General features: G+C 37.3%; 1 long non-coding RNA gene across 1 annotated transcript in view; it reads right to left on the minus strand.

Moving 5' to 3' along the window:
- The window catches only part of LOC138857534 (uncharacterized), a 32691-nt gene extending 11412 nt beyond the window's left edge, over nt 1-21279 (minus strand). Inside the window, exons 1-2 of the long non-coding RNA XR_011396633.1 lie at nt 19561-21279; nt 19285-19502 (exon numbers count right to left, since the gene is read on the minus strand). This is a non-coding gene — a long non-coding RNA (uncharacterized lncRNA). The remainder of the gene's footprint in view (nt 1-19284; nt 19503-19560) is intronic.
- Between the last annotated feature and the right edge of the window lie 1608 nt (nt 21280-22887).

Here is a 22887-nt window from a genome sequence, read left to right on the forward strand (position 1 = left end):
TCGACGACAACGAATCTAGAATTTATCACCCAAACGGGGATTAGGTAATCGTTACAACAACAACAACAAACAGCCTGTATCTTGGGCCTCCCGTTAGATGACCTCGACGACAACCAAACTATCACTTATCATCCAAGCGGGGACTAGATAACCGTTACAACAATCACGATCGGAATTAAGTTTTTGTAAGGGGCCTTTGTATTTGTGAAAGATTTTATAGCTTCGGTGCAACCGAAGTTAACGTGTTTTCTTTTTCAACATAATATTATTCCTATATGCGTTATAAGAGATGCTTATAAAATTGTAGATATAAGTCCTTGGATATTTTTTTATAGTGCATTGACTTGTGCATTCATTTCCTCATTTGTTTAATGGGCAAATGTTAAACTGAGTAACGTTATATTATATATATTGTGATAATAAGTAAGTTATATATACCTCAACGTTTTTAGTGTTTTTATATATTTCCGTAAATGAAATAAATTTTTTTCGTATCAAAATAAAGCCAACAGCTCTCTTCAATACCAGCAATAATGCCGTATCGAAACCAATTGAAGACAGTAATAAGGAATTGCCGTGCAGTAGCAGGAGTTTGATAGCATACACGCAACCTCTGATTGCAGATGCTTTTAGTACCTTTCAGAGATTTTCATCAGGAAGAACCAGACAACAGAAATTAACGTTAGGCATTGTTGAAATCGTAATTATATCCAGTTGGAAATTTAAGTTTGTAGAAGATAAGAAATTTTAACAAAAACTGAGATATTTTAAAGAAACTTAGTACACATGTGCACATTGAATTTTACACAAAAGATGGTACAGTTAAGCTTTATCGGAGGCTGAACAAAAATTGAACAATGGGTATGACACCTCCCACCTTTAGGGGAAACCCCATATCTCGGGACCTGCTCGACCGATTTCACCCATATTCGGGATGTAATGTTCCTCTGACATTCCTATGTTACAGTGCGAATGTACAAAAGGTACAGTTCCTATGTACAAAAGGAGCGAAATCGGCCTACAACCACACGTACTTCCCTTATAGTAGACTTTTAAACTACATCTGATTCTCTCACCTTCACGTATGTAAATCGAGCAAAAATTAATGTATCGGATAAAACTTTGCACGAATAATGCCTCTAAAGTATATTACCGTATAACCAAAACTTGTTCAAATTAAACCAAAACTGTTCAAGCCCCTATGTTCCGAATATACGGACCCCCATATATAGTACGTATTTGATATTTTATGTATGTCAAAACTGAGTTGAATCGGGTCAATACTTTTCTTAGCTTCTTATAACTAATATAAAGATTTTTGGACTTCCGGGTGACTTTGTACCGCATACATCGGCCAATATGTGAGTTATCTTAATGAACATAAGAGAGTGTGTTTTAATCATAACAGTGTATATTTGTATCTAAAATGCATAAAATTGGGTGAAAACTTGACCTAGCCCCCATATAACTAATATCAGGAACATCCGAATGACTTTACTTCAAACGATTGGTAATGGATGTAAGGCACCTTAATGAAACCCTGGGAGCGTTTTATTAGTCTGTGGTATGTTAGTAGTATGTGCTATTGGCAAAAATATATACAATCGGGTCAGTACTACCCTAATTCCCATGTTCAAGGTCAAAATTAATGCAATAGGCCCGCCCCTTTCCCTATTGCCAATATATCCTCTGAAATTATTTCCGTCTTTTCACCTGTCTTATATCCGTCGTTGTTGGTCAGAATGTGTGATATTTCAGTGAAACTAAATGGACAAGTGTTCTTAAAATCTATTTGGTTTAGCTCTGAATTATAATGGAATTGGTCTATGCCTAGTTCTGAACCTCCGTGATAATGAATTCCAATGTGGTTGACGTTTTCCACATCAACTCGGTATATTAAATTTAGCCTCTTAGGTCGAATATCACATAGATATATCTCATTTGAAGGTGTTTTGATGATATTTTTAACTGATGCGAAGTAAAATGTAGCAATAATACTAAGTCTAAGTTTAGAGCCTTCAATATAAGTCAAAAAGATACCAAATTTGATTGTAATTTACTCACGATTTCATCTAATAATGGATGTTTAATTCTTTCGCAAAATTTTTTATAATAAAGTTTTGGCAGCACCTTAAGGAATTCCCTAGGCTTTGATTCTTGCAAGTTATAGGGGAAAAAATGTTCGGTTACACCCGAACTTAGCGTTTCGTTACTTCCTAAGCGGTGTTTTCATTTTACTTTACAAAAATCAGAAAACTTGAAATAAAATATCATATTTATTTATAATAGCAGTTTTGTTTGTGTTTAAATTGATACACAATTTATTGGGGATCACATACAACTGACTTAGTTTAAATTCGCTTTATTTTAAATGAAAACTCTGTGTCCCAATAGATAATAAGTTTTGATTTATTATGTGAGGAAATCGGTTGATGAATTGAAAATGATTAAAGCACCTTATTAAGTGTTGAAAGTTGAAAATTCAGTTGTTTTGCTCTATCACAAAATCATAAAAAAGGATCGAAATATTTTTTCCAAATGGTAAACGGATATATATATAATAATTTTTAATTTAATAAAAATTGGGTGTTTTAATTTAAATTTCCCAAAGTTATTATTTTGATTGATCTGCCTACAATTCAAAATGTTATAAAAGACGCAAATTTTTAGGTGCTCTCACACTGGAATAGGTTGGGCATCCCTTTAACCCTGCCCTCATCACTTTTTACACGTAACTTCTTTCGCGCGGAAAAAATGTTTGAAATAAACTTGCAATTGCTCGTATGCCATCACAACGGTATATAATCGTATGCTGTACTGGCAACGATTTACAGGCATGTGTAGCCGTGGCATAAGATGAGTAGTAGGTTATCGATCTTAGTTGCACATATTTGCGGAAATAAGAAAATGAGCCATGGTGTTGTTGTTTGTCTAGCAAACATATTTATCATTATATTTTTAAAATGATCCTTAAAGATAAATAACGTTGCCACATCATATTGCCGGGGGATGTTTCCAATACTTCTGGTGTTTGGAATTATCTGTAGTTTTACTTTTACTTTTTACTGTATTACCTGATTGTTCCCTCTTCAACTCAGTAATTTGGACTAAGATGTTGATTTTTCAACTTAATATAATTCCTACATGCGTTATAATAATAACCCAACGATTACCCTCCTCCCGCCCAACCGACGCGAGGGGCGCAATACGCATACGTGCGCAATTAGGCGAGTCAGAAAAGGTAAGAGAATTTTTCAAGTGTTGAGATCTAAAACTGCTCAGCTACAGAAACAAAAATTTCAACAGCTAAGATTTATAGTTACAATATAATAAATTGTTACATTTTAATTCATTAAGAGAAAACAATGTCTTTTTAATTTTGAAAAGTGAGTCAGATAAGTCAAATGTGCTGGAATGAGAATTAAAATCATAATATATACGGCGAAATGGCTCGTTTAGTTCAAAATTTGATCTACAGGATTTTAACAGTAAAGGTCTAAACTGCCTCGAAAAGCGAATCGGGATATTAAATTTAATTTCAGACAGGCAAAAAGTACTGCAAACTGTTCCATTCAATTTTCACTAAGAATATTAGGAAAACCATTCCCCTACGACTAAAAATTGTATGAAGATTTTTAAGTCTCAAACGACTAGTGTATGGAGGTAGACTTACCCTAGAATCCCTAAGGTGAAAAGTAAAAATTGTTTTTGAACAGACTCTAACTTGTTAGAATGGATTTGGTAGTTAGGGTTCCGTACAACAGATTCCTATATACTTAGGTCTAACCAAAGTTGTATAAAGTGTTTTAGTAATATACGAATCTCTAAATTCTTTAGACTAACATTTAACAAAACTGAGGACAGCTTTTGCTTTCAAGACCATGGTGTCAATATGAAGACAAAAATTAAGCTTAGAGTATTAACTCCTAAATCAACATAGTTAAAAACTTGCTCCAGAATATGGTGTTTTATTACATAAGAAGAGGGGTGCACAGATCTACGGGAAAATCACATCGTCTTACATTTATTCAGATTCAATGGAAAATCATTTCTATCACACCATGCAACCATATTGTTTAAGTCTGTTTGCAACAGACACCTTTCCTCAGTTGAAGTGTACGATTTAAAAAGCTTTACGTCATCAGCGTATAATAAAATTTTTGAGAATTCTATTACTGAAGAGATATCGTTAATAAACAACAAGAACAGAATCGGGCGGGTAGTCATCTTACCTTGCGGAACACCTGAAGAAACATTAATTGTATCTGAAGGTGTATCCTCAAATATCACTTTTTGTGTTCTATTATAAAGATAGGAAGTTACCCACTGAAGAAATCTTGACTGAAAGCCCAGTCGATCAAGTTTATGTAAGAGAATCGAGAAGTTTACTGTATCGAAAGCTCTGAGATGAGGAAATTAACGGAGAAATCGAAAAGGTTATATGGTCAGTGATGATAGTTTAGGTATAACTGATGGTTTTGCGATACCTCTATAGTTTTCAATGTTGGATCTAAATCCACTTTTATGCAAAGGAATTATAAATGACTGTTTCCATATTGAAGGAAATATATCGTGTTTAAGAGAGGAATTAAATATCCTTGTCAAAGGCAAGTAAATATATGTATACGGAAATTTGGAAATCCTGCATTTGGAGTTGACGAAATCATAAAACGATTTTGGATTACTTATAACATTATTTTTTACTTTATTTAAATAATTATTATAACATTTTTGGTTTAGGCCAAAATATTGTCGGCGCAATACAGAATACTTAGAATAGTCGACAAGTGACCCGGTTTTTTAAAATGTTTAAAGGCTCGAGTTTTTCTGTTTTTCAATTTATGTAACTCTTTCGACGACCACGGACTTCTACTTTTAGTTTTATTAACAATTACTATTGGAACATACTTTTCAAATAATTTCATAATAATGTTATTAAAATGAGAGACACTCAATTCAATATCACCATTATAATTAGGCCATGATATTGTAGAAAGTTCTGTATTTAACTTTTTAAAATTAGCTTTTGCAAAGTTGAACCGAGTACGAAAGCACGAAGTTTGATAATTATTATCGCGTATATTGCTCATGATTTCGACAGATATTTCCAAAGCAGGATGATACGAATCCTCTGGTACAACAAAAGGATTACTCTGAATAACGGAACACTTTGAAGAGGTATCAACGTATACTAAATCTAAGCATTTACCAAATTTATTCGGAATCAAATTAATTTGGTACAGACCCAACTCGGACATTTTTTCGAAATACTCATGAAAACATGACCGATTGCAAATCGGTATGATGTAGTCATCGAAAGCTTTCCACGAAGCACACGGTAAATTGAAATCTCCTAATACGATTATTGAATCTGCATTATTTTCCATCGAAGTAGCACTATTTATTAAAGAAGCATGCTGCATGTATACAGATAAGTCCGAATGGGGTGGTATATAAGACAGTGTTAAATAAATAAAGCAACTATTAACAAAGACTCTAATACATTTAAATTCAAATGAGTCGGCTCCTGGAACAATAACATCTTCAGATGGGATAGAGGAATGTTCGGCAAATAGAACACCTGCACCGATTCTGTTCAGTCAATCACATCAAAATATTTGAAATTCGCTATTTAAAATCTCATTATCAAAAATGTAGGTTTTAACAATGTTTCTGTAAATCCAATTATATAAAAATTAAAATTGGAACTGTTTAAATACAAGTCGGTTAATTTTGTATTAAGACCTCTAACATTTTGATAATAAATGCTTAGCGAATTTTTACCACTCAGTTTTTTATATCGGTGGTTGCTTTTGGTAATTTAGCAATGTTTTCCTCAGTTTGACTTCTAAGTTTAGGCTTAAATTCGCATACAAAAGCCCCAGGTGGCCAGAATGAACTATCTAAGATCTTTTTGAATGCTTCAAGAGATACGTCTATTTTAAACGATGATATACTTCTATCATAATTGAAGTTAAATTTACGGATATTTATATCATCAATTTTTAAACGTGACGAAATGTAAGACTTAATGTCCTCCACCAAGGTATCTTTGGCAAGTCTAGAAATAAATATAGAATTTTTAGGTGGAATAACTACCAAATTTTTAATATATGTTACTAAGTTATTAGGGGGAGCCTCAGGAACTGTGAGACACTTATTACTATTAGATAGAGCTTTTGGAAGTTGACGGCTTATCACCTTGAGGGCAAGGAGAAGAGAGATGTATTAGGCCACTGGAGAGGTTTTTTTCTGTACAGAAGAACTAAGTGTTACTTCATCGGAAGGACGTTTACGCTTAGGAGCCGGTTTGGAGGATTCATGAGAATCATTCAGGCACTTAAAAGATTTGAAAAATTTTTCGTAGTGCCTAAATTTTTCAGTGAGGTTACAAGATCTCGACCGATTTCGTTAAAGCCATTGCGTGACTCCCTATAAACTAAATAGATCGATTTCGATAGATCTACAATTTAAACAGGACCAACCCAATTCCTTACAGTCGAGAATAGAATCTAAGATTCTACCTGTCAGTCCAGCTACACGCAACACAGCTGTGAATAAAGAAGTAAATGAGATAAATAAAGAGAGAAAATAGAATAAAATAAAACAAAATGAAACAAAAAGCTGACTCGGCACCAAAAATTCGAAAATTTAAACTTTTTAATAATGCACAAAACTTAAGAACATTTAATACTTAGCTTGTAACTCAGAGTTAAATCACTAAATATTGAATTTAATCACTAAAAAATCAACTAAAGTCATAAATTATGTAGTACAATAATATGTAACTTTCGCCCATTAACTCTAAAACAGTTTTACAATATATGTATTTACTAAAAATAAATCATTTATTTTTCTTATAAAAAGATTTATTTTGATTGATTTGATTTCAGTTGTATTTCCTTTAATGTACTCCAAATTTCCCACGCCAGCTATGGACAAACACTAGTCAATATACTTTTGTATTTTGACCAAACATTTTTGCGACTTTTGAACTTATCTTCATTTAGTATCGAATATGATGCGCAAACCAAAGGAAATATTTTTAGCCCATAAACATTTTTATATATGTGTAAAACATAATATTTTTCTAAAAAAATTATAGTAAAAAATCTGCACAAACCTACAGCTGGGGACAAGCGTTCCATTAAGTGAAATTAGTAAATTTTGTAAGATTGCCAAAAATAGTAAGCTAAGAGAAGAGTCCTTTTTTAATAAGCCAAGGTGGAAACAAGCTGTGGGTATGTTTTGCCCGTAATGGGCTGTATGCTTTAGTTCCTATCCCCGGATCGATACCCCAAAATAAATATTTGAGTACCCTAATTACTAACGCCTTTCCTTACGGAGATGGGCCTATTGGGGAATAATTGATACTGCAACATGATACTTGTCCACGCCAAGAAGCCCATATGATATTAATTTATTGAAGGATGTTGGGACGCAAAAAAAAGAACGCAAGAAATAAAACAAGAGAGGAAATATCCTTTGGCAATATGTATCACTAGGGAACCTTTACGGTCTCAAAGAGCTAACTAGGTAGCATGACACCCAGTCTTATCAATCCCATCCCTCATCACACATCCTGTTCCAATTCACGTGCGAGGCAACTTCTGGTGTCATTTTCCGACGTATTTCCATCTGCACACTTAACGTGAGTGGCGTGTAATGTACGTTGCCTATTGCTGTAGGAGTCTGTCCCCGGAACCATCAAAAACGGCTAGCGCCAACCGCCACTTTGGGTTCTGCAGCTGGAACAACCTCCACCTGTACGCCCCTCCCTCCCTCCTATGGTTACAACTATTTTAGCGTGGCACTTCAAGCTTTTAGTTACTTCTGGCAATTTATTTATTTAATATAAAATAACAATAAAATAGGACATTGAACCAATGACACCCGCATCTAGAGATAAAGGGATGTACAACTCTCATGTCATTGGAAGTGAGATCGTAAATCACCTCTTCAATTTTGACAGTTGACTGGATTAAGGAGGTTTTGACATTTCGCAATTGGAAAAAATACGTGAACGGAGAGATTTGTTTCCGCTGTTTAAGATCACTAACAATAATTGTCAAACAATGATAACAAAAGAAAACGCGAAATTGAAATGTTTGTGATGTCATGCTTTGTAGTATTAATTTTCAATTGAAAATGATTAAAGCATTTTATTAAGTGTCAAAAGTTGAAAATTTAGTTGTTTAATAACATATAATAATTTTTAACTTAATAAAAATTGGGTGTTTCAATTTAAATTCCCCAAAGTTATTAATTTGATTGACCTGGCTACAATAAAAAATGTTATAAAAGTATCATATTTGGAGGTGCTTTCACACTGGAATAGGTTGGGCATCCCTTTAATACTGCCCGCATTTTTTTTTACATGTAACTTCTTTTCGAGCGGAAAACATTACTACGGAGCAGCGTGTCAATTGTCAAAACTTAACAAACCACGATGAACGTGTTTCACCCCAGCTAGCTCGGAAGAAAACATTTTAAAAGTGGCGCGTGAACAGAGCTGAGCATTCAATGAAAATTATGCAAAGATATGCACAAACGCTTCAAAGCGATTGCTAAGTAAAGGGGATCACTCAATCTTGAGTACGAAGTGCCCGAAATATCGGGAGATGATGACGTCACTAACAACTGAGGATATTTCAACTAAATTTAAAGCACTGTGTTGCAGCACAAGACCTGCTCAAACAAACGATTATAGACAAAAATATTGATATCACGTTATTAAGCGAACAATACTGCCAGCGTTCGGAAAGCACCAGGATCACAGACAGTACTAGCAATACAGCAATATGGTCTTGTAAAGGGAAACCTTTTATGTCGCATTCCAGGCAAGCTCACAATGGTTTCACAGGGGTAAAAATAAAAGGCATATATTTTGTAAGCTGCTATGCCCGTCCCAGCGCATCAATTAAAGATTTCGAGGACTTTCTCCTGGAACTGTCCCTGGAAACCAGAGGCAAATCGCCAATAATAATAGCGGGCGACTTTAACGCATGGTCTACTGCTTGGGGCAGCAAAAGAACAAACCATCGTGGGCGTCTTATTTTAGAATTCCTGAGCCAAACGAATCTCATGTTATTGTATAGCGGCACGAAAAATACTTACCAAAAAGGAAATAAAAGTTCTATAATAGATCTAATGTTTACTAATGACACATTGAGCAGACGCATTAAGTGGGAAGTGTCAAACATCTACACAAATAGCGATCAGTCGGCTACAATTGCTGAAGTTCTGTTCTCTAGGGAAACGTTAAATTGTTTCAAAAAGCTTTGAAATGAAGTGAACATAGACCCATGGGGAACTGCGTACAAAATTTGTATGCCCAAATTTAAAAATAAGTCCCAGCAGCCTAATAGCGCATCCTTTATAAGAAGAGTAGTCGGGTAACTATTTCCGATACACCACCCTATCTCCTACGCAAAGCCACAAAACGATGCTGCAGAGCCACCATTGCTGGTCACTGAATATGAAATATTGACCAAAGCTAAAAGAATAATAACCAACAAAGCGCCTGGAATAGATGGCATACCCAACAAAACCCTAAGGGAAGCCATGACTATAAATCCCAGTTTGTTTGTAAAAATGTGCAATGCGTGAATAATAGAAGAGGTGTTCCCCGACCCCTGGAAGATACAACGTTTGGTACTGCTCCCAAAGCCGAAAAAGCCACCGGATGAACCTTCATCTTATCGACCATTGCGCATTCTCGACACGATTGGTAAAGTGTACGAAAGCATTGTAAGAAACCGCTTGGAGCTAGCAATCCAAAAAGCCGGCGGATTATCAGAAAGATAATACGGTTTTACGAAAAAGAGGTCCACTATTGACGCACTAAGAGAAGTCGTTGATACTGCGAAATGTGCAGTAAGTGGCAAAAGATGGAAAGGTGGTACAAAAAAGTATTGCGCGCTAATTATTCTGGACGTGAAGAATGCGTTCAACTCCGCAAAGTGGGCAAATATAATCAAAGCTCTATACGACATTCGCGCTCCCCAATATCTCTTAAATACTATAACAAGCTATTTTAAAAATCGCATTTTGTTGTTCGACACCGACGAGGGCACTCAGAGCTACACTATCTCGGGTGGAATACCACAAGGCTCGGTCTTAGGCCCCCTATTATGGAACTTGATGTACGACGGGGTACTAAGAATACATCAACCAAAAAACGTGAAAACACTAGCGTATGCGGATGATCTAGCAGGTAGCAGTGGCTAAACATTTAAATGATCTCGGGCTCAAATGCAACGATTGCATAAATGGTCTGCGCCAATGGTTTGCTACCATGAGCTTAGAGCTGGCCGAGCAGAAAACGGAAGTTTTGCTCATAAGCACAAGGAAGGTGGAAGAAAGGCTGTCACTCACCATAGGGGAGTGCGAGATTACTTCACAGCCGCAGATGAAGTATCTGGGAGTAATACTTGACTCCAAATTAAAATATAAAGAACACCTGGCGCATACTTCCGGTAAAGTGAATAAAATCTATAATACTCTATAGAGAATGATGGCCAATAGAGGCTGCGTGCGCTCCAGCCGGTGGTTTTAATTAGCAAAAGCAATGACGGTGATATTATATGCAGCACCAATATGGATACAAGCGCTAGACATAAAATCATATGCTAGACAAATAAACGCCGTGCATAGACTTTCTGCAATCCGAATAATAAGTGCTTTCCGAACGATATCAAGTGCTGCTGCTGAAGTATTAGCCAGCATGCCGCCTATTGACATCCGGGGGACGAATTCGCGCGACTGTACCAGCTCTCAGTGCCGTCTTCAGGAGTAAAACAAAGAGGAGAGAACCAAGAGCCTAACAATGTGGCAGCAACTGTGGCAAATCTCACCTAAAGGACGATGGACCCACAGACTAATTCCGGACATTCATTCGTGGATAGACAGACGACATGGGGACCTAAATTTCCACCTAACCCAAATACTGAGTAGGCATGGATGCTTTAAAAAGTATCTATTCCAATTTCATCATAATGTTAGTCCGTTTTGTCCGACATGTACAGAGTGCATAGAAGACTCTGAACACGTATTTTTTCTGTGCCCCCGTTTTTTAAATATTAGGAAAGAGTTAAAATCTACACTCGGTAGTCTAATGGTGGAAACCTTGACAGCACATATGTGTCAGTTATCTGATAAATGTTAAACTGTCAGCGAAGCATCAGCTCTAATTATGACAAAACTGAGACACTTACAACAGATTAGGAGTCAGTCAGTCCGTACTGTAGAGAAGACTTAAATGTCCTTTTCTCTCCCATGAAGTAATACTTAATCCAGTGGTTCCGTGGGAGAGACATGAGTTGGGAGTAGGTTAGGTTTAGCGGATTAAAGTTCTGCGGCTTTCAATGCTTTCCCCTACTTAAAAGAAAAAAAAAAATGCTCGGAAGTTTGCATTAATATATATTATAATATTTGGCTTATATATATTTATACTTTTATATGTAATCATATATCTTTATATATATATTTCTTCTGTTTTTTGTGTGAGTTCAAGGGGCGTCGAGGATGGTTTAGATTCATAATTTGATCAACTAGATAATGTTTTAACAATGAATTTATTTATTTCTTAAATTGTTGTTGATGTTAGAACGTTTTACATAGAATTCCGTTGTTCAGTTGTGTCAGGTATTCAAAAGTATATTTGAGTTGCAGTTGCGAATGGTAGATGGCGCTGAGATAATATTCTAAGATAGTATAAGGGGCATTCAAAAATTCTGTAAAGCGTTTAGGGGAGGATGGTTGTTTAGTGAATCTTATAACTTCTTACCATGGGCAGGGAGGGAGTAAACTTTGTATTAGGTAAGATTTTAAATTTAAAAATTCATCACTTTCGCGTTAAGAGTTGCCGTTATAGAATAGCGCCATCTGTACTTCATATCTTTAACTTGATTTTGAAACAGATAAAAATCTATTATTCTATTGTTATTTTCGTTGTCATCTTATACGTGGAGTGTGGTAATAGCAGAGAACGTAAATGAATAGAGAAGGAGCAAATGTTAAATGAAATCTTTTTGAGTACTAATTTGTAATTCCAGATGAGGGAACATCGAAAAAAATAACTTCGAAAAAGAAAAATACATTACGCAATGTGCGAAATGCTATAAATAGACACAACGAATATTCGGAAATGAAAAATCGTTGCGCATACCTATTTAGATTTATGTTTTCAATTTCTATGATATGACAAATTTATAATTATGAAAAGCCTTCTGAATTAAAAAGTTGTATTACCGGTAAAAACCCCAGAATTCATAATAAAATAAACATTTAATAGGCAATTTTTCCAACTTATGTATGGGCGTTGCGTGAGTAATTGCTTATTGAACAAAGGATAACAATAAAACGGTGGCTAAGCGGCTGCGTTTCCACTTTTGTGGTGGCTGAGGTCGTAAGCGGGAAGTGGTTAAACACAATCCGAATACGAGCCTATACGTTCGAATCCTAAAACTGAAATTTTATTTAATTTTTTTATTTTATTAAGTGGAGTCTAAGCATATCATAATTCAATTTCTTTAATAGCATATTTTACTTTCTGATATAATTAAAATATATCAGGAAAATATGTTCATATGTTTAGGTTTATTGAATATTTCCTTATTATGCGTATTTACACAAATGTGATAATCACACATACATTCTTAAATACACGTACGCTGATGCTTGCTAGTTCTTGCCCCGCACAAGCAATGACTTTTGTCAACACTTTTTGCTTTTTGCGAGAAGCAAGTTGAACGATCGCTGGCAAGGAGGGGTCAGGGGCGCACTGCCACATAATTATTTCAGCTAGTTTTTATTAATCGAGTTTATTTTAAAAACGATTATAAGTATGAATTTATGTGTATTTATGTTTTTACGTTTATTATTATTATATTACGAAAAGAAGTCATAAATGCATCAGTATTTTTCAATACTCATTAAGCAACATATTAATGTATTATGAGCCCTCACTTGACACGCCTCTGTGTATGGTGGCAAGCCAACGAAATAACGGCGAGTTCGCGCGGACATTGTGTTGTTGAAAAAAACCAAATGACAATTTTGTCGACAAACATAGAAATATACATATGAGCTCGCGTACATATTGACGCCGAATTTTGCGCATCTGGCGGATATGACAAAATTTATTTGAATCGACAATTTTACGACAATGTCGGTCGGCTATGTTGTCTCGTTTGTCCTTTTTGCAGTGGTTTGCTATTAAAAGTTGACTTATGCTCTTTTGAAATATTGCGATTACCGATTGAACTGCATTTTCATAGCGTCGTATTTAGATAAAATGGGCTAAATCAACAAACAATGAAATAATGATAATAAGTAAACATATAAAAGTACTATATGGACTGTGCTTAGAATATATAGAAGTAGTTAATGATTTCATATAAATGTCAATTTTATATAAATTTTATAATTTAATGCCACATATAGTGCATAATATAAATAAAATTGAAATATTATTTTAACTCGCTAATAGGTCATGTTGCCAATTCTCCTTTCTGAAGGGAACATCAGACAAATTCTTCAATTTCTGATTTTTAGCATCGTTCTGAGGAAGCAGCTTGTGGGCAACATACAAATGCGAGGGGGACGGTAGAAATTTCAGTGGTGGCTGTCAAATTGTAAAATTCAATTTTTCTCGTTTTACTGAAACCATTCAAATTCAATTTCATTCATTCATTCATTTTATAAACTTAATTTCGCATTTGCGTAGGAATTCTATATGAAAACCAAATGTGGTTTACCAGGCGCACAGAAAAAATAGCGCGGCGCAGAGTTATGAACGAACGCGCTTTGCTTTGAAGCAGACGCACGTTCCTTATGAATGAATTTGTTGTCGATGTAATATGAAATACTTAGAAAATAAGCCGCGAGTTCGCTTGAATATTATTGGCCGATGATGGTGCGTCTACGTTTTTTTGTCACTTGCGCCAATGTTTGATTTTTTGCGAAATACATATTGAGGGACATGCATATGTACATATGTGTACATATATGCAAATATATTTCGACATGCGAATGAAGGAAGGCAATTTCAAGAATATTCACATATAGACATATGAACATTTGAAGCAAGTAAACTACAATAGCTGTTTGAGTTCACAGATTAGACAAAGTGACTTGAATATTGTCTGTGGTGCTGCTTGTACAGTACGCTTCCTTATTGCAACATGAAGTATCTTGCCTAAGTTCAAATCCTATCAGATATATTATATTTATATACTCTTTTTTATTTTTATAACCCTTTTTTATTAAATGATATTTTCATATTATTTCCCTCATTATTTACATTTTCTTTTCATAAGTCAATTATTTCCCTTTTTATTACTTTAATTTTTGTTCATGTGCATACCAAAGAATATCTGTGCATATGTTTGTGCATACATTTTGCTTATAGAGTGGTGTAGTTCGTTGCGTAAATTGATAGGTTGGTGAAATTTTATTTTCGAACTTGGGCGTTTTCGATGTTCCCTCATCTTAATTAACATTTTAGTACAGCTAACATTTGCTCCTTCTCTATTCATTTACGTTCTCTGGTAATAGTGTATATTTTTAGTTAACACAGCTTCTTTATTTTACTTCATTCATACAGTATATGCATACTTACACACACAGTATATACTCACATGCTACTGATCGGTCGAATTTGGATAAGTGTTCATGTAATGACGTTAGATATTAAAATAACTCTTGAATAATCATTTTCATCAAAACGGTCCAGATTGTTACAATTTATTAAACAATGTTGGAAATTTTCTAATTAACGACGTGTGTACAGGACAACGTCTGTCGGGCATTTAATAATATTATATAGTTTTTACATAATATGCATTCCTAATAAATATTTTGTGCTGTAATATATATATAATTATAGCGATTAAATTTATTAAAACGAATACATACATCTTTTATCATATTAATCTTATATAGTCATATTTTCATATATCTGAACATGCGTATTTGAATGTACGCATTCAGAAATTCAAATCATATTTTTATCACTTATCAATATATATATATAATATATGTCAGCCAAATAGCCGAAGCCCAAATTTATAGCAAATCACACAACAACAACATTTTCATTCATGAACGCAGCCCACTTTCAACAAGCAACCTCGCTTCATGCATAAAAACAGACACTCCCATATCTCCCCGAGCATGCGTTTGCCTACAAGCGTCTTATCGCGACGATGGCGATGATGGATATTCAAAATATTTTTCCGTGCCTCACAAAAATCTGCGTCAATATGTATGCAATTTTTGATGTTCCCTCTAGAAGGGAAAAGTTGCAACCCCGCAAACCCACAAAACAGAAAATTTTGACAAAACTATCAACAAAACTTTTGTCGATTTAAAATATTTTACAAATTTAAAATATTTTTCCGGGCCTCACAAACATCTGCGTCAATATGTATGCATGCTTCTATATAAACATACACATTTGCGATGATTTGTAGGCAAAGCTGTTAGAGCGGCAAGGGAAGCATACATACCGAACTGAAGCATACAATTAAATAGATAATTGAGGCAATCCCGAGTTAGCTGTCGCATATGCGTGGCTGAGCATGGAGGAATAATAAGGTGTTTAAATAAAATAAAATTTTCTGCACAATAAAAAAAAATGGAATGCATTGATTAAAAAGAAACTTTATACGGTTCAGTTTTGGAGCACGATTCGTAAGCCACCCTGCATATTCAGAATATCTTAAAATTATATGCAAAGTCGTTGGCGCATTGTAAATATACGAAACTGTAAGCGTACATTTCTTAACATTAAAATTAGCATCACTTTGCTCAATTAACATTTAAAAAGCTCAATTCTGCTATTTTGGAGTCTCCTGATGTTTATTGTGGCCAATAATTTGCTGTGGTGAAACACGCTCATCGGTTTCAGTTCCCCTGCGAAAAGTGAAATATTTTGATAATGGCCGCATTATGAACCTTCTCCATAATCTGCATTCTCTGTAACTACTTGTAATACGGCCAATACGTATAAAACTGGCTGAAAACTTGACCTAGCCCTCATATAGGTAGGTAGGTAAAGTGGCTATCATTCGACACACTTAGGCCTTTAGGAGGCCCATTGTGATACCACTGGGACTGTGATCCCCTCACTCTATTGGCTCCTCTCTGAACCACCCCGTACTTCTGATGAACTTCATCAGTGAAACAAGTTTTATCTGTGCAACCTCCGAGACGTCGTCAAGAAACTCACGACCGATGGTTGCGATTCTTTTCCTATATAGTGCTGCGCAATCGCATAGAAGATGTGTAATGGTCTCCTCCTCTTCTACTTCCTGACAGCTTCTACAATAGTCGTTATATGGCGCGCCAAGTCTACTTGTATGTCTGCCTATTAGACAGTGGCCTGTTAGTACTCCTACGAGAGTTCTTATATCATTCCTCTTGAATTTTAACAGTCGGCATGTGCGGCTCATATTCCATTCTTGCCACGTTTGCCTGCTGGTTGAGCAGGTCAGGGATTGATTCCACTGACACTCCGCTATATTAAAGTCATGTTTGTCGATTAGGTATCTACACGTAGCCAGAGGCATATTTATGTCCACCTTACCAGAATCTAGTTGTAGGGTGGTGCCTGTTCTGGCTAGTTCATCTGCTACGCAGTTACCAGGGATGTCACTGTGTCCTGGAACCCATTGCAGATTTACAGTGAAATAGGACGACAGATCCGCTAGAAGATCATGGCAATCCTTCACTGTCTTCGACGAAATCCTATGAGACATCAGAGATTTCAAAGCCGCTTGGCTGTCTGTATATATAAATACACTTCTTGTTGTGATTACGCTTTTTGTTAGTACAAGAAGGCTTTCTTTAATTGCAGTGACCTCTGCTTGGAAGACACTACAGTGGTCTGGTAACCGGAAGGCGATTTTGGTATCTGGTTTAGCCGAGAAGACACCGCCGCCTACTCGGTTATCCAGTTTGGAACCATCCGTATAGAAGCTAATCCCTTCTTCCTTGTCTACTACATCCCTTTCCCACTCCTCTCTGGAGGGAAAGGCAATATTGAGGACCGGATTTAGGTTCAGCTCCCCAGGATTGCGAAAATCCGTAGTTATGGGAAGAAACGGGAACTTCCTAAGTATCCTAGAATGCCCCTTGTTGCAGGCGACTAATAGGGAGGCTTCCCTTAGTCTCAGAGCTGACTTCGCTGCCATTTGCTTGCAATATAAGTCTGTTGGCAGCAAGTGTAAAATTATGTTGAGTGCCTAGCTTGGCGTAGTTCTGAGAGCTCCACTGATGCAAATACTAGCTGCTCTTTGTATACTTTCCATACTTCTAATCGCATATTTCTTTTCTGTAATTGGCCACCATACTACTATCCCTTAGGTCATGATCGGCCTTACAATTGCTGTGTACAGCCAGTGAGCCACCGGAGGTGTCAGTCCCCACCTGGGCCCCACCATTCTTTTACATGTGTGCGCTGTAGCAGCTTTCTTTATCCTCGCTTCCAGGTTTTGTTTCCAAGAAAGCTTCCTGTCCAAAATTAGTCCCAAGTAGCTTGCTTTATCCCCTATCGTTAGCCTGGTGCCATTTAAAAATGGCGGCGTGATTTCGGGAGTACTGTGTTTCTTAGTAAACAATACTAGTTCTGTCTTGCTAGCATTTAAATTCAGTCCGCATGATACGGCCCATCGATTAATCTCGTTTAGTATTGTCTGCATGAGACTAGCGAGGGTGTTCGGGAACTTGCCCCTAACCGAGATTGCCACATCATCAGCGTAGGCCACAACATGTACCCCCTTCTTTTCTAGATCCACAAGCATTTTATTCATTGTCAGGACCTAGAGAAGTGGGGATAACACGCCTCCTTGGGGTGTACCCCTTCGGACAGATCTGTACATCGTTGAAGGTCCCAGCGTTGAAATAATTGACCTGCCCAAGAGCATCTGTTCAATTAATTTCCGGAGAGGCTCAGATATGCCCAGATCTTTAAGCGCGCTCAATATAGCCTTCGGTTGGATGTTGTTAAAGGCACCTTCTATGTCTAGAAAGGCTACGAGGGTGTATTCTTTTATTTCCAGAGATTTTTCAATCTCTGCTACCACTGAGCTTAATGCCGTTTCTGTGGATCTACCCTTCGAGTACGCATGCTGCGAAACTGCCATTTTTCTTGGGTTTAGTATGTCCTTTATATGTATTTCTATTAGTCTTTCCAGCGTTTTTAAAAGAAATGATGAAAGACTAATTGGTCTAAAATCCTTTGGATTAATATGTGAGCTTTTGCCCGCCTTTGGGATATATATCACCTTAACTTCCCTCCATGTCGAGGGAATATAGTTCAATTTCAGCGCCCCTCTAAACATGGTTGTTATCCAGTTTATTGTGTAGCTCAGGGATTGCTGTAACTGGGCCGGGAATAAACCGTCTGGTCCCGGCGTTTTATAAGGCTTGAAGCTGCTTATTGCCCAATAAACATTGTCATCTGACACTATGTCTAGCGGAGGGGTCTCTGAGCTTACTTCACTCTCCATTATATGCTCCCCTGTGAGGTTCTCGGAACTGTCTGGGAAGTGAGTGTCCATTAGTAGGCCCAGAGTCTCTTTACTGGATTCCGTCCAGCTGTGATCTGGCTTCTGAAGGTATCCGATGCTATGTTTCGACTGTGGCATTATCTTTCTCAGTCGGGACACTTCTGCCGTATCTTCAATGTCACTACAAAAAGATTTCCACGAATTTCTTTTTGCTTTTCTTACCTCCTTTTTGTATGCCCGAAGGTGGTTGTGATAGTTATCCCACTCTATATCTTCTTGGGATAGTTTGGCAGAATTGAATTGCCTCCTGCAATTCTTCTGCATGTTCTTAAGTATTGGGGTCCACCAAGGAGGTCTAATTCTTCCCCTACTGTGCGTTAATGGACAAGCTACCTCTAGTGCTTGACGACAAGAATCTGTGAATCGTTTAACGAGGATGTCTAGGTTCTCTTTCTTTTCCGGTTGGAATGGTGGAATCATAGGAATACGCTTTTTTAGCTCCTGCATGTGCATCTGCCAGTTCGTTTTCCTATGATTCCTAAATTTCTCTTCCCTAACTACATTTTCTTCAATTATACACTCAATTTAGCGGTGGTCTGAGAAGGAGTGTTCTTCCAATACCCCCAATGTGTTATTTTATCCACCAGTTCTTCCGATACCAGTGTTATATCTAATACTTCCTGTCGGTTTCTGGTTATAAATGTTGGCGTACTACCTTTGTTACATAACAAAAGCTTACTTCCTATTAGATAATTAAAGAGCAACTCACCCCTTTCATTAATGTCCGTGCTTCCCCATAGATTATGGTGCGCATTGGAGTCGCACCCAAGTATGATCGAACACTTGGATGCTTCGGCGTCTCGTACCAGCTCCTTGAACAGCTGCGATGGTACTGCTACCTCGTCGTACGGCATGTAGCATGATGCGAGCCGGTATTTCTTCTTGCTCGTCTCCCAGCTTACCACCGTAGTGTCGTTACTACTGTAACTGTGTAATAAAAAGACATTAAGCTTTTTGTTAGCCAATATACATGTCCTAGGCTTACCTACACAACCATTCGCGTATAGATTGTAACCTGGTGTCCTCAGACCGCAAATACGCCCTCCGTTAACCCATGGCTCCTGAATGAGGACAAAGTCAAGCCGTTCTTCTGCCATGCGGTTAACTAGGGCTAGAGACGCTAGTTTGCTGTGGTGTAAATTAATTTGGAGAAGACGCATTAGTTATGGTCTTCTCTGCATCATCATGAGAGTCGCTTAAAAGCTCACTCTCAATGTAGAGTTCAGAGAGTCTGTCCGCAAGTTCAGACCCCGAAGTACACTCACCTTGATCCGTGATCTCTGCGTCACTCGAGGACTCCACTGGATCTTCCTCGACTTCGCACTCCGATTCCGATGCCAAGTTTTCTCCTGCATCGGCGTCTGATTTGTAGGTCATGACCTTTTGTGGCTCATTTCGTCTCCACACCAGATTCTGCTGCGGGGTCGTCAAAGACCTTGACGAATCTCCATCCCTCCGTTGGCAGATTTGGGTTGCAGGCTCTTATAAGCTGCATTATTTGGTCCGGCTGCGATGGTGTAGTCGGGATTCATACCCTTTCTCTCGGTCGGGATGGGATATCTTTCCTGTCTACCGCCACTAATTTGGCTCCGGGGTAGACCTCTCCCACCTTAGCTATTGCTGCTTTATATAGCTGGACCCATCTCTCGTCGTCACACGCTATCATCTTTATCTGCCCTTGATACCATCCGGCATCCGCACATGACGGGGGTGGACCTGGATTGCTTAGTAGCACTTCCAAAGCCACATTCGTCAGTGCGGCTTGCACCCATTTCCATTGGGCTCTGGGGATTTTTCCTTCGGGGTCACCCTCATCCAATACCCCAATGACAATGCGGTCCTTTGTCTTTTTGTTGCCACTACCGGCGCTTCTAGCTTGAAGTTAGGTAAGACAGCTCTCCCGCAATCAATGGATTCTTGGAGCTCCTTTGTGAGCTCCTAATTGATTGGCGGTTGCAGCTCCACCTTCTTCAACAGGTATGCAGCGCGTCGCCTCTCTGCATACTTTGCCTTTGCCGGGTCATCAATCCTAAAGGAAGGCCACTCTCTGACTGACCCACTGCTGGCAGCTTCGCTTTTAGCATCTCCCACCTTCTCCTGCTTAGCTGCCAAGCCTTGGCTACAGGGGTTGGTATGGGCTGCCTCCAGCGTTGCTGTTTTTGTGGCGCCAGCCTTGGCTACTGCCCCCTTAGTATTCGCCTTTGCTCCAGGACCAAGCTTCGCTCCTGTCCTCGCTTTGGCTGTTGTCGAGCTCGTGCCAAACGCTGCTCTTCTCTGGGAGCAACTCGCTCCCTCCGGTCTTTTTGAAGGAGGTCCGGACTCCTTTTTGTTTTTGTTTTTATCATTATTAATGTTTTGGCTCATATTTTGGACCCACGAGTGTAGGGGAAAGTATGTCCGCTTGCGCATAGCCCCCGCTACGCAAGTAAGGCTATCTTATTACGGAGGGTGCCAGGTATCCGTAAGCTCCGTGCGAGACTGGGCTATTTAAGGGCCCCCAGCCAGGTTGATCTTCGACACGGGTCGCATGGCACCTTGATCCAGCCCTTTACCTCCTACCATGGTAAGACCTCCTATCTGGATGATGCACTATTGAAGAGTACCGAACACCCAGATAGGAAGCCTGACCTTAGCTAGATACCTCACTACTAACGACGTGAACCTGTGGTATCTATTTCCAGTCGGCACCCTCGTGGAGGGTTCAGCGGAGGATTTTTGCCAACCTAGCCCTCATATAACTAATATCAAGATTTTCGAACATCCGAATAATTTTACTTCATATGATATGTGAGAAACCTTAATGAAAACCTGGAAGCATTTTATTAGTCTGTGGCATGTTAGTAGTATGTGTTATTGGCAAAAATTGATAAAATCGGTTCAATACTACCCCCAACTCCCATATACTTTATTTTTGTTATTTCAACAAGTTTTAAGCCGAATGTTGATTAGTGATATTTATATATTAAACTGCTTCAAAATATGTTCTCAAGTATACCTGAGCAATGTCAAAATTAATACAATCGGCCCGCCCCTTTCCCTATCGCCAATATACCCTCTAAAATTATTTCCGTCTTCCCACCTGTTTTTTAATCGTGTGTAATATGTAAAATAGTAAAATATAACAATAACACTAAGTCTAAGTTTATGGTCTTCAATATATCTTAAAAATATACCAAATTTGATTGTATTTTATTCACGATCTCATTTAATAATGGATGTTTAATTATTTCGCCAAATTTTTTTTAAAAAAATTTGCCGGGACCTAAAGGAATTTCCTAGGCTTGGATTCTTGCAAGTTGAAAGAGTATAAAATGTTCGGTTACACCCGAACTTAGCCCGTCGTTACTTGTTAAAGCGTTTGTTGTACACTACAGATAATATATTTATTTACATTTCAGTTCTGTACGATGTATGTAATATATGCGTATATAATCAATAAATAAATTTTAAATTAAGTTGTTTCAATATTTTAGCATTAAGAAAAAATTAATCGAATCATATGCGATTAATCTATCAATATCTTGCAAATAAATTTTTTGTTCTTGCAATTAATCAATTGATACATGAATCGAGTAATACATTTAATACATGGAACCAATTTGTTATTGTTCATATTACGAAAATTGTATAAAAATTAAATGCTTATTTAAAGCAAATACTTAAATATTTAATATACAATAGATATGTAGAAACATTGTAGTGAAGTGTTAGTGTGTAATAAGTGCATAATATAAAAGAAAAGATAACCATAAATCGAGAAATTGTAAAATGAAAAGTGTGAAATTTTCAACTTAAAATGCAAATATCTCGAAAACTATAAGTTTCCGGCGGCAATAAATATATATTTTCGAGATCTGGAGCATCTCCTCTATTCAATCATACCCCTCTTAACCCTGAAATCGTGGGATGCTTAACTAAAGTTTTCCCGAATTGTGTTTTGCCGTCGGCATTTTCATATCAAACAAACAACATATGTATGTAGATATGTACGCTTATTACTTCATGTAAAATAATACGGTCAACCTATGACCGAAGCTCACGGTTTTTGCTTTTATGTTAAAGACTCAATCTTTCGAAGGACTGACGCGACGACAAAACGTCACAACATTGTGTTGTTAGTAGAAAATCCGAGATGTGCCGAAAAAATAATCCAACACTCGCCGATTGTCATCACTTCCCTTTTGCCATCCCTACACATATGCAAGTATTTGTCAAAACACGCTTAATTATAAAACATAAAACCTCAATAAAATAGAACACTGGACCAACGACACTCGCATATAGAGATAAAGGGATGTACAACTCTCATGTT

Source organism: Bactrocera oleae, chromosome 5 (genome assembly GCF_042242935.1).
Source record: "Bactrocera oleae isolate idBacOlea1 chromosome 5, idBacOlea1, whole genome shotgun sequence".
Classification (NCBI taxonomy): Eukaryota; Metazoa; Arthropoda; class Insecta; order Diptera; family Tephritidae; genus Bactrocera; species Bactrocera oleae.